We start from the raw sequence: 13800 nt of genomic DNA on the forward strand, positions 1-13800 counted from the left end.
AGAGCACAGGGAACACAATTATATCCACAAGTAGTTATCCTCACTTCACTTTCTCTGATGATTCAGTCTTCTTGTTAGGACTTCTGTCTTTATTCATTTCCTTTTGCTCATTAAGTTTTCCCTGCTCACACATTTGTTTGTAATTTTAATTTTAATTTGAAATGGATTTCCTTTAAGCCCAGTGTCATTTCCTTTAGAGCAATCTGCTTAGCTCATTTCACAGAATCTGTTTCTGTAGCTCCCTATTCCCCTACTTGTGTTTCCCTGAGGTGGCAGGGAGGGTGGGGGAGACGCTATGTTTTAGTGAAACACCTGACTCCAATGGGAGGAGACTGTCTTTGGGTATTGTCTCTGTTCTGGAATTTTCTCATAGTGAAGTCTCCCCTCCCCTCACTTCTAGAAATGTTACACCAGTAGGTTTCTGTACAGAGAGAATGTGACTGTAATAGCCTCAAAGTGCTATGTGCACTAACGGTGTCAGCGGGGCATATCCAGTCATTTGCTGGGCCAATCTACTTTCAACAAGCACATGGAAAACGATTGCCTGTAATTGTGCTGGCAAAGAGACAACAACCATTTTCACCTTTTAACTAGGATGCTGGCATGGACTGTATCCATGTTGGTCTGTGTCTGCAAAGTTGGCCACCTTGAGAGCATTTGTAAGTGGGCTTCTTGCCCCAAAGCAATGGATTTATGTTTTGTGTTCAAAGCTGAGCATATTGTCCCAAACAGGGACAATTTATAGATCACCCTTTGATTAGAGCCCTGAGGTAACCTGGTGAACAAGTGGCTCATAGAGACCATGTTCACTGACAAGCAGGAGTCATTTGAGGACTTGTCTGAATAGAATCACCTAAAAAGGGACATGGAGACTGTGCCTTTGTTTGGCACAAAAGATTCTTTTTTCTTTTCTTTTTTTTAAATTGATCTTAAGAGAGAGACATTGAAACATCGTTTTGCTGTTCCACTTACTTGTTGGTTGCTTCTTGTATGTGCCTTGACAAGAGATTGAACCCACAGCCTTGCATATTAGAGATCCTTGCATGAAAGGAATTGTGGCTTAGAAATATGCTTCATCTCCCCTCAGTCTCTGCTTCTAGATAGGAGGGGGCAGTAGAGCAGAGTGAGAAGATGGTGGACCATGGAGACAGACTGCCCAGGATCACACTCTGTGACTTCTCTTCCTACTAGAAAAAGATCTGACCAATCTAAGGCTCCATTTCAACTATGAAATGGTAGTGACACCAGTACCTAACTCCTAGAGTGTTTATGAGGACATTAAAAAAGTGCATGGGAACTGCTTGGCACATAGTGAGAGCTAAGACGAGTGATGATTATTACACAGGCAGCTACACAGGGGACTCTGTGCCTTTTCATTCCCCGTTTTGATTGCACCACAGGGTCTTCTCTCTGTTACTCAGTCCAGCTCTTTCGAGTAGACACACCCAGTATCAATATCCAAAAGTTTTGTAGCAGAAACAACAAGATGTTTTCAATTAACAATTAATGATTCATTGATTTTGGTTTTTCACCATGAGAAAATCTGCAAAATTCAGAAATGTGGAAAGAAAATCATCCACAATCCTAACACATATACACAGCCATTATTAATCTTCTGAAGTATATCTTTCTATATTTTATGCTTCTTTGTAATATATTTACATGATGTCAGGCATACTGCATATATAATTTATGTCTCACCATTTAACTTCAGAGTATATTATAAGCACAATGTCATAAGCTGCGTGAGTTCACCAGTTGAGTGTCATAGTTTATTTAACCATTACTCTGTGACTGGATATGTATGTCATTTCCAATTTTGTGATATAAATGATGTTGCTATACAATTAGTAATGCTTTGGGACAAGCAGACCTTAGATTAATTTGAAGAGCTCAGGTGAGAAGACAAAGGATGTTCTATTTTTTTATGAGAACTGAGCTGAGTATATTAGTCTGGGTTTCTCTGACCATAAAAATGGAAGTTTTTTTTCACCTAGTCCCTGAAAAAAATGTGATACTGTAATCTTATTCATTAAGTGGGTACTCATGGTACATATGTCCAAAGACTATTTCTAAATTCAGACAGAACAAAGACTATTACATTATGGTCCCTGAATAGTTATTTGAGAATATCTTCCATCACCAGCCCAGTAACCAAAGGAGGTGGTAGCTATCAGAAACCATCCACTCATACCATTGTATCTAGAAAGCTGGAGATATAAGTACTGTCCTGATCTCTTTGGGCTGGTATAAAAAAATACCATAGACTAGGTGGCTTAGAAACAAACATTTATTTCTTACAGCTCTGGAGCCTGCGATGTTCAAGATCAAGGTGTTTTTAGATTTGGTGTCTGGTGAGAGCTGTCTTCCTGGTTCATAAGCAATCGTCTTCTCATTATGTCCTCACCTGACAGAAGAGGCAAGGGAGCCCTCTGGAGTCTCTTTTTTCTCATTTCTCCCCTGGGGTCTCATGTATAAGGGCACGAACCCCATCCATGATGGTTCCACCCTCATGATCTAATCACCTCCTAATGTCCCCACCTCTTAATACCACTGTATGGGGATTAGGTTTCAATATATAAATTTGGGGGGTACATAAACATTTGTCTGTAACAAGGTTATTTGCTCAATGGTTTTTTAATTGTATCTGGCTGTTTGAAAGGTGAGTTATCTGAAGTGTGGGTGAGCACTTAATGTGCTTTGGTGATTATCCAGCCTAGAGAACACTGAGATCCATAATCTAAATAAGACTGAGAATCACTGAACTAAAGGAAAAGTGCTTCCAAGATACAATGAGAGAGTGCGATGGCTTGGGTATTTTCACGTTTGTGACACCAGCTTTACTGGTCCTGCCCATCAGGCCATGGGGAGGAGACAGATTCCTTAAGGGATGAGTCCTTGTGCTTAGAGGTGTGAGCTGGAGGTTGGGTCCCATTATTAGTGGCACTGCCACATCAGGTCTCAGTCTTTGCTACCCTAGGCTGAGTTGGGACCTTTGCAAGTAACAGAGAAAGGTACCCCACTTGTTCAGGGCCCAGTCCTGGGTCATTTCAGTGGCACACCTTATAAAGTTCCCAACTGCTCCCACATGGCTGTCTGAAGGCAACAGTCCCTGTTCCCATGTTGACAGTCGGAGTTTGCAACTGATTCCACTGCCCTCCCAGGTGCAGTGTTGGTGCAGACATATCCAGCTAAGTGCCACATGGATAGTTTCCTCAAATAAGCAAGTGACGGAGACCAAAGATTTACAGACTCCTCCTTAATTCAGTACGTCAGCATTAATATTGCAGTTGATCGGTAAACTTGTACTTAGTCATCCTGATGACAGCTCACCAAAGAAAGGCTTGCCAGAGAACCAAGCTTGATCAACTTTTCATTATACAGTCCCATAAAGAGAAAAGACACTGGTATTAAAGGTAAAAGAAAAACAGCACGGTTCAAGCTATAGTTCCAGACTTTTCCTCCAAAAGATAATTTTACCATGGGAGGGAGGAGGGGAGGGCTGGGTGGGTGGGTTGGGATGGAAGTAAAAGACAGAAAATTGTACTGCAACAACAATTAAAATAAAATTTAAAAAATAGAAAACCTTAGCAAAATAGTTATAATGCAATGACATAAGGAGTAACAGAGGGATAGCAGAAGAGCTCTTGCTTGAAAGTTAGGCAGCCTCAGGCTTGTTTTTGCTCCAAAATCTGCTGGAAAAAGTAAATTCTATTGGTGCCTTAGTTTCCTCATTTATGAAATAAAGAAACAAGAGTATGTGTTCTCTAAAAAAAAAGATAATTTTACCAGTAGTTAACTAGACTATTCAAGTTTTGCTCTACTGTCAAGCTGACAGTGATTAACACAGGGATTAGGCAGTGAGAGGAAGAGAAGCTAGTGATATCGCATTTAGATCCTGGCAACTCAAACCACTGCCCCAGGTCCTGTGCCTCCAAGAGCCTCACTTTCCCTCACAGGGTGGGTCTACACCTCTGATCTTGGCCTGTGCCCTGCTGGCTTTGGGGGTGAGCCCAGAAAGGAACTACTCAGAAGGTTGACAGTGGGTCTGTCAGTTAGGAATTTTGTTTGGCTTATACAAGGTGGAAGTTTATCTCTCTCCAATATAAAAGACCTGTGGTGATTCAGGGTCAGCACACATTCAGTAGGGAACAGGGTTCTTTTGACTTTCTGTTCCACCATGCTTAGCTTGTGCCTTTCATTCTTTCATTTTACTGTTCAAGGTGACCACTAATGCTCCAACCAGAGGGAAGGTGGGGGTGGGGTACCACCCCTCAGTTGAGCCATTCACCTCTAAGGAGGTTTCCCAGAAGACACAGAGCCTCTCTACTTACCCCTCACTGACCTTATCTGCACTCAAAGGAAACTGGGAAGTGTAGTCTCTTGGTAAATACATTGCCCACTGGAGTAAAACCCTGGCTTCACTTCTGTGGAAAGAAGGGTGAATAGATGTGGGTTAAACAATTAGCAGTCTCTACCAGAGCTCCTCAGTTGCTTTGCCTGTGGCAAAATGATTGGGCCTCACATGTTTTTCAGTCTTGGAACATTTTTGTGAAGCGACTGAGCAGCCTCTCTGCCTCCCTTTGGTCAACAGAAACTGGAATTTCAATCCTCTTTCTGAGATGACAGAGTAAAGATAAGATCTAGAGTCTATTTTTCCTCATCCTTTGCTTATCCCATTCATTCTTGTCTTACATAAGAAATTCCATTAGAAGTAGCTTGTAGACCCTGCCAGGTATATTTCTGAAGTCACTGAGGAGGGTGCTAGTCTAGTGCAGACACGTATAAACAAGGTCTTTGCCTTATCACCATGGTGATGGGATAAACTAAGAGAAGATGGATAGAATTATTCAGAAGAGTGCAATGCTTCTGTTTGGTGCCCTGGGAAGAGATGAAAATGTATGAAATCTTGCCACTCCAAGAGAGCACTCGAACAACTGCAATCTTTTTAAGGCCTGTTTCATCTCCATTTGTTTATTATTATTATATAATTATCTCTTATCTATTATCATTAGTCTTTTTTTTTAAGAATGAGCATGATATCGCTCAGTGATACCTTTCTCTTAATGATGTTGTGTCACTCCTGTCTCTGTAAGCTCTAGGTGTGTTTCTCTGTTGGTGACCATTATATAGCCAGGGCTGAGCAGGCACACAAGTCTACAACAGACTCATCTTCATTTCTCTACACACTGTTCCTGGCTTTGTCTTCCATGTGGGCTATCCCCTGGGAGGTGGGGTGAGTCACTGGGAATCTATAAGCAGCCTAACTCCATCTCCCTTGAGACACCCTCTTTGATCAGTTTTCTATGTTGGGTTTTTGGGAGTATCTATGTTTTGAGTCCATTTTCCTCAGGGTCCTACCAAATGTGTTGCTAAGTTAATGGAATGATTCTTGTCTAAATATTAGTGACTTTGAAACAGTCACCAAAGGAGAGGCCTTGGATGATATGAGACATTCAGACATCTAAATGTGGGTGAGATTTGGGGACAGACATGGAGGCAGGGCCTTTTAAGCACAACAGGCCTCTGCCACTGCCTTGCTCATCAGTTACCGTTGTAACCACTGCCAATTTTACTTGGGTCCTTGATGGTCCTACACTTGATGGTCCTGCAACAGCAAAACCAAACTGGTCCCAAAGTGAGTGTCACTGCACCATGCTGTAAGACAGCCCAGCTCTTTGGTACCCTCTCTGCTGACTCACACCTGAGTCATGGAGTCCATAAGGCACATGGCCTTTCCCAAGGGATACAGCTTCCTTCTCATTTCTGCATGTATCACTTTTCATTCACCTGTGTTTTAAACACTCACTGTATACCAGGCATTGTTCTAGGTGCTGGGGATTAGATAGTGAACAAGAAGACTACATTCTGGGGGTACCTGTTCTTTCTTTCTTTCTGGAGCTCCCCTGTTTAGGTTTGGCGATGTCAGGGAGGAAGCCCCACCATGCATCTGCCTCCTGCCTTTTCGGCTCCCCATTCCGTCTCTGCTGTCTCTCAGTCCCTGTCTCATGGCTCTGGTTTTGGTCACTCCCTCTTGTCCATTCGCCTCTTTCTGTTTCCACAGCCTTTGTGTCTTCACCTGCCTGAGGGCTTTGTTCCTCCCTTTGTGCTCTTCTCTGTGCATGGGGACATTTCCCTCATCTGTTACACCATGTTCTCAATGCCAAGATGTTCTTTCTCTTGCCCAGCTTCAATAGAGAACAAAAGCCATTTAGCCTATTGCTGAGGCAGATTTTTTTTTTTTTTTTTTTTTTTTGCAGGGAGAAGGTTTTTAGTCTTCTGGTATTCTCCCCTCACTTTGTCTTGCTCTGACTGCTGACTCTTGTCATAGGTTCCTTGTGTATGTAAATATTCCCTCTCCTTGAGTCTTCTTTCTGATTTTTGAGGGCAGTCTGCCTTTGGCTAACAGCTCCAACCCCAGAATCTTCTCTCCCACCCTGCCCTCACCTCAAACTGTTACATCTTACACTGGCTCCATCAAAATTTTGAGAATGAAGTACTTTTTCCCTTCGATGAATTTCTCACAGTATGCAGTTATTGGAGATTAAAACTATGAATCTCTAAATTCCAAAGATGTGATAAAAATCAACTAAAGAATTGTGAACTGTTTTTAATTAGATCCTTTTCATTAAAAGTCAACAAAGATGGAAGAGGTAAAACATCCTTTAACTGCTCTCATTAAACCATTGGCCTTTCTAAACAGACTCGAATTACTATAGCCAAACAGCTGAATTTTACTCTGGAATACAGGACAGAGATGACTCAGTACTGAGGTTGCAGCATCAACATCCAAGTTTCCCCATTTTAGTGGTTAAAAATCCGGGCAGGGGAGAAACCATTGTGGCACAAAATTCAACAGCTTGTTTTGACTTTTCAAAAATTTTCCAAGTCAGAATGTCATATGTTTGCCTCTATAAGAGGTACTTTTCCAAGTAGGACTTTGGGAGAACTTGTGTGTGTGTGTGTGTGAACACACCAACCGCATTAACAGTCATTTTTCTCTCCCCACATTGACGATCTATTTCTGCGTGTGAAATTCCCCTGGCAGGATGAGGAGACAGTTTCTTAAGTATCTGGAACCTGAATACTTCACTCACTAACATATTAGACATATTAATCAACAGGTGTCAATGGATTCTGGAACTGCTATTTGTAAAGTGTTGTCTTAGCTTCATTACTGATGGCAAGAAAGGCATCTTTATATATCTTTGATATACTTCAGTAGCCAATAATAGCTGCCATGTATTAACTGTCTACTATGTGCTTCCATTATGCTTTGACACACATTATCTTTGCTCCTTTCAATACTCTGTCATGAAGGTGGTGGCCCCTGGATTTGGACTTGAATCTAAATATTCTGGCTTCCCATGACCTTGGTTAACCATGTCAGAAAAGAACAGCATATGTTTGCATGAAATTATTCTTTGGCTAGTAAAATATTACTTTATTACCAAAGCTGAGATAAAATCTTAGCTGGTTTCAATGTAAAATTTAAATAACATGTAGAAGTCAAAACAAGGTTAGATTTTTATAAAAGACATTTTGGTACAAGTAGATAATCATTACCACTAGTATCTAGATATTATCAATTCCTGGCTCTCTTTCTAGACCATGTAGAGCTTCTAATATTTTCTTGGAATAAATAGTCCTTCAAGTAATGCATTTATTTAACATGTACCTTTGTATTTTATTTCTAGCCTCTATTGTGTGTGTGTGTGTGTGTGTGTGTGTGTGTGTGCATAGATCCTAATTTCTGTTTTATATGGAAGAACTTTCTTTAAACATTTCTTGTAGCATAGGTCTACTGGCAATAAATTATCAGCTTTGTTTGTCTAAAGGTCTTTATTTTACCTTCATTTTTGAAGGGTATTTTCACTGGACATAAAATCCTGTTTCTCTGATCTGTACACCTTCACTGCAGAATCAGGCTCTCTCTGTGCTCTTGCCCGTCTCCCAAGGTGGCCAGGGGCGGGGACTGGGAGAAGACTTCTATTGCTTGTTTCTCTGTATGTGGCTTGTGGTAGAGGTTTGGGGATTTCTTTGGTGTCCTGGTGCCTGAATCTTAGGGTAAGACTTTCTGAGTATTTCTGCCTCCTGCCAGCAGCATGGGACCTTTGCTTTGGAGCAATGCAGAATCCTGGACACAAGCCAGGGGGCAGAAGGCTTTTGCTTTCACCTATTTTGCAGCAGCAAAGTTTCTTTGCCTATGTCCAAAGTCCTGAGAGCTCCCCATCTCTCCCTCAGAGAAAGGGAAGTTTTATTTCTATTCTTCTCCAGGAAGCAATGGACTTTTGCCTGGTCCTAGAGGTCAGAGACTTTTCTGCCCTCTCCCAGAGGCTTATGACTCACTTTTCAAGAGAAATCTCTGGGGAAGGAGACAAGCCTTTCTGCTTGTCTCCCAGCAGCCCCTGGTCACATCCTGCATGTCTGTGGAGGGGGTTCTCTCTAGTCTCCTACTTTGCCTCTAACCTTTCTTGTAATCACCCAGTGGAGGTCTGTAGAAAAGGGCTGGAGGGTGCATGCAACCCCCCCCCCACCCGCCCCGCCTCAGGCTGTAAGCTATTCCATATTGACACACTAGCCAACACTTGGCTTTTAAGGATTTGTTAAATTTTTAGCTGATTTCTTTTTATCTACTTTTATAGTGGCCACCTCTTTCCCTTGTGCTCTGCCAGAAGCTTGTGGATGGGCTTATCGTTCTTTGGAAATGATAATTTACTTAGTTGCCTTTTGACCTCATCTCTCTGATGAGCTCAAGAAAGGTTACTATTTTATATATTACACAGCACTTTCTGATTGCTTAGATGGGAACAACATTCTCTTATGACTTTCTACTTTCTGAGTAGACCATTTTATAGTCTGCAGTTTTAACCTCACAGAAACTGTGAAATCTTTCCAGTTTTAATGCTTGCTTAATATTTCATTGTGAGGATGTATCATAATTATTTCTAATGAACATGGAAGAATTTTCATCCCCTTTTAAAAATCATTATAACAATGTTGTGATGAACAACTTTGTGCATAAGTCTTTGATCGCAGCTATGATACTTCCCAAGTGAGAATTGCTGAGTCAAATAATATGTCAAACTCTCTGCTTTTGATACTTACTGTCATGATGAATTTGCAAATCTTTGCTTACTAGGAAGGCTAAACATATGTGCATATATTTTTGTCCATTTGCCTTTAATATTAAAGGCAAACAGTTATGGTCCCCCTCTTAATCTACCACTGGACAAGGACAAAGATACCATATCTTCATCTTCCTCCTCCTTTTTTATTAAAGAGAAAGATCTGACAAAGAGAGACAAAGCCAATTTCCTACACAGAATCCTCCTGCCTTTTACAGAACAGCAGGAAGGTAGAACAGTCACACGTGAATCTTGATGTACAAATAGACAAATTAAGACATGGGGCATGTTACATATTTGTTGTTCTTGCTCTCCTCAGTGCTCTGAGCTGGGATATATTACTCCATAGGTGATACTGGTCATTTTAGTGTTGGTTTGCTTCACACAAGAGTCTCCAGCTGCTACTCTCACTACTCTCTGGATTTATCCAACTACTATTTGCTAGAAAGAGAGTCATATAGGAGAAGTTGTTCAAACAAGAGGTGTCTGAAGCCACAAGTGCATATATTTAAAGTAAGGAGTAAACTAATTAACTTGTAACAGATTCATCACTTACTGTCCAACATGCAGTTCTTACCATGAAATGATTTGTGAGGTTAATGTCCTTTTGGCAGTTATTTTGTGAAATTTTCTAATGAGGCTGAGTTACTTTTTAAATGGAAAGGCTGTGATTCATACATATTTGTGAAATTCAGGTACAGTTTCTCTCTTACTGATGGCAGAGTATTATGGAGACCCCTTGTCAGTTGTCAGTTGAAATGAAAATGTTGTCTTAAGTAATGAATTTATTGATAGCTGTTTCATTACCCAAAGTGAATATTTAGATTAGTCATGTGCAGGCTGTCATGGCAGCGCTACCAGAGAGCTTTTATTTGACATAATTTACTTGAATTTCTCAGTTCCACCTTACCATGGTATATCCTCTTGAATATGTTGGAATGATGAGGGTGAGAAGTGGGAGGTTCTATTATTGGCACAATGTACACAAGAGTGCTGGAGAAATTAAACCCTTGCTGGACTAACCTGGGTGGAATTCTCAGCCATTTTTCTCAATTCTTTATTGGTAGGAAGGATGTCCAGAGAGGAGGAAGAGCCTTCAACCACAAGATGCTTTGTGAATTGCATTAAGGATGCATATTGAAAAGTAATCTTTCCTGGAACACACTGTTTGGCTTTGTTATATACTCACAGGAGTCACTCCACAAAGTGCTTCTTGATGCCTGTGCCCCTTCTATGTCCTGGAGGTATTCTGAAGGTTAGAAGAGAGACACAATAGTGGGACTTCATCTATCACATAATGTTGATGGCATCATACATATTATACAGTAGTCTCCTCCGTATCCATGGTTTCACTTCCCATGGTTTGTTACCTGCAATACTGCAGGTAACTACTGCTAACACAGTGTTTATATTCAAGTAACCCTTACTTTAGTGTTGTAATTGCTCTATTTTATTATTAGATAATGCTGTTAATCTCTTACTGTGCCTAATTTATAAATCAAACTTAAAAAAAAAACTTACTTACTGAAAGAGGGGAAGAGGGGGGAGAAAGAGAGGGAGAGAAACATCTATGTGTGAGAGATACATTGATCAGTTGCCTCTCACATGGCCCCAGTTAGGGAGCTGGCCTGCAACCCAGGCATGTGCCCTGACCACGAATTGAACTGGCAGCCTTTTGGTTCACAGGCCAGCACTCAGTCCCCTGAGTCACACCAGCCAGGGCTATAAATCAAACTTCATTATGGGTATGTATTCATAGGGAAGAAACATAGTATATGTAGGGGGCTCAGTACTCTTTGTGGTATCGAGCATCCACTGGAGGTCTAGGAACTTAACCCTGTGGATAATGGGTGACTACTGTATATTTTATGCACATTGATGACATTATATAAAGTAAGAGGTGTGCATTCAGAAATGAGGCAACTTTTTAAATTGTGTGAAGCATAGGCAGGATTATAATCTACGTTGGCATTGGATTATTCAGTCAGTCAGTCAGTCAGTCAGTCGATACAAGGAAGCAAAAATACAGTCTTAGAATCAAAAGATCCCACTTTTTTCATTCTCTAAGGTTCCATTTTCACATCTATAAAGTGGTGATAGTGGTGACAACTACCTTATAAATTATTGAGGGAAAAAATTAGTTACTTTATGTGAAAGTGTCCATCACAGAGGAGGTGGCGAATAAGTATTTGTGCAATTAACTACACATACAACACTACACTGAAGCCATTCCATCTATGAAGACCTTAGGTTCTAAAAGCCTGTTCATATGTCCATTTATTTTTTAACTCAAAAGTAACTAAGAGAGGTTAGTGACCAGTATGCAGCTGCATCTCCATCAATAACAACATAAGTGGGCCTTTCAAAGCTTTAAAACCCAGGGTACTCTTCCTTACATTGTATTGAGCATCTTCCCTCAAGTGTGGACCTCTCTGTCTACAGTACTTTCATTTGTTACCTCTGTAGACTTTTGATGTTTTGCCGATTTGGACGGTCCCTGAACCCAGCAACTTTGAACCAACGGAGCCACCCTTGCCTTACAGCAGACTCATCAATAGCCCTTCACCATGCTAGGTGTAAGTTCACGCAAACTCCTGGCCTTCACCAGAATTAACAAAGCTTAAGCCAAAAGACATTGTTGATTGTTACTAACATTTAGCCATGACCTCAGAAAGTTGCCTTTTTCATTTCACTAACCTCTGTTCCTTCCTTTTTAACCATTATTTGATTTTTGGGCTTAAGAATTCTTCCTGCTGTGCTAGGAGCTCCCTGCAAAATTTGGCATTCTCTGACCACTTCCAGTTTTGAAAACTGATTTCTACTGTTGTTGCCAACAAAATTGTATCTTTTGCAGTACTTTAAAGGTACTCACTACTTTTACACTTTTCAAATTGACGATGTTACTAGTGTTCATAAAATATCTTAGAACTGAGCACAAACCCGGCTAACATTCCCCTGACTGAGGAGCCATGTGTAGCAGAACGATTGCTTATGGCTGCTAACACCACCTGCTGCTGGTGGGCAGGGCTGATGCCCTTTTCCCACCCTGCTTTGTTCATCCTGCAAACTTTCTTAAATAACACGTTTGTAAGTGGAGGCGTTTCTGCACTAAGGGGTGTGGAATAAAGGGAGAAGAAAAGGGGTAGTTCTCGCTTTTATTAGTTTTATAATTTAATTGGGAAGAAAAGACACATACTTATAAAATAGCCAGAGACCTCCAGGTCCATATAAATGAGTAATGCTGCAGCAGATGATTATATTAAGAACTGAGGGAGTTCACTGATAGAACCAGGTCCTTAACGTCTGCATGAAGGTGATGGTTTTTTGTAAGTGGCAGGGGGGAACCCTGATCCTGCTACTGTCATTCTCCAGGAACAGAGTGCATCCTTTTGTCATGACTTTTTTCTTTAATTGATTTGAGAGAGAGAGAAACATCAATTTGTTGTTCTACTTATTGAAGTATTCGTTGGTTGATTCTTGTATGTGCCCTGACCAGGGATCAAACCCACAACCTTGGCATATCAAGATGATGCTCTGACCAACTGAGCTACCCCACCAGGGCCCAACTTCTTTTACAGCCCTCAGTAAATGTTTACATTTTTCTAAATGTAGACCTTTCATGCTCTTGTTTGGTTTATTCCTAGACATTCTATAATTTTTGTTGTTATTGCTAACAGGAATGTTAAATTTTTATCCCAGTGGGAGGGACAGGAAATGAATGCCCAGACCCATTATCTTACCTCCCTAGATATCCCTCCCAGGTGAACAGTGGGATCTGTCAAGTTGCCCAAACTTTTCACAGAATGCCACTGGGAGCCATACCTAGAGAGGATGTCATCTCGGGTGTCGGCTAAAGGCATGCTGGCAGGAAGCAGAGGGCTTCCAACCCAGAGTCTCCATGGAGATAGCTGAAAAATCAGTTTTAGAAATTAAAAATTCACCTTCCTCCTTCCTTGCAGTTCTTAAAGAAATGCTTCCATGAATTTAGAAAATTTTTAAAAATAAATGAACAAATGGGAGCATAGGCTTGTACAGAGTGTTCTAAGAGTCAAATTCTTAGTCTAAAATACTGAAATTACAAAGATTAAAAGGGATAAATCCCTAGTGAAATAGAGGCCAGTGAAATCACTCTTAGCCTACTAGTTGAGGAAATCCTTTTTAGAACTTGGCTTTGAACTGTCTTCCTGTCCAAGTCACTTACTTCCCACACTGCCTATTTTCATATAAAAACAATAACAACTCTGTCACAAAGACACAAAGAATCTTAGTTCTGAGATAATGTGATTTGTCACAACGCTCATTGATTCTACTGAAGTGCACTCTCTCCTGATATAGGCTTTCTCTTATAAACCTATTCTTATCTTGTCTTTTATTTTAAAATAGAGAAAAACAATTGCTCAGATGTCCAAACTGTCAAGAGATTTAGAGAAACCCAATATACATATACTTATGTGTGTGTGTGTGTGTGTGTGTGTGTGTATTTTTTTAAAAGATAAACAGTCTTTCCAATTCTGCCCAACTAAGAACCTAGATTTTGAGGATAAACTTTCATTTACAAACAATCAGAGAACCACTGCTTGTCCCAGTGGATTGAGAGAGCAGTACATCATATGTAATGGTAATAACAACAGTTCAGGCAAGATATTACAAGTTTCAGAATCCCAGGAGGTAT

At 40.6% G+C, this 13800-nt stretch overlaps 1 protein-coding gene across 1 annotated transcript in view; it reads left to right on the forward strand.

Moving 5' to 3' along the window:
• SCD5 (stearoyl-CoA desaturase 5) overlaps window positions 1-13800 on the forward strand; it is a 164056-nt gene that overhangs the window by 118005 nt on the left and 32251 nt on the right. The window lies entirely within an intron of this gene.

This window comes from Phyllostomus discolor, chromosome 1 (genome assembly GCF_004126475.2).
Source record: "Phyllostomus discolor isolate MPI-MPIP mPhyDis1 chromosome 1, mPhyDis1.pri.v3, whole genome shotgun sequence".
Classification (NCBI taxonomy): Eukaryota; Metazoa; Chordata; class Mammalia; order Chiroptera; family Phyllostomidae; genus Phyllostomus; species Phyllostomus discolor.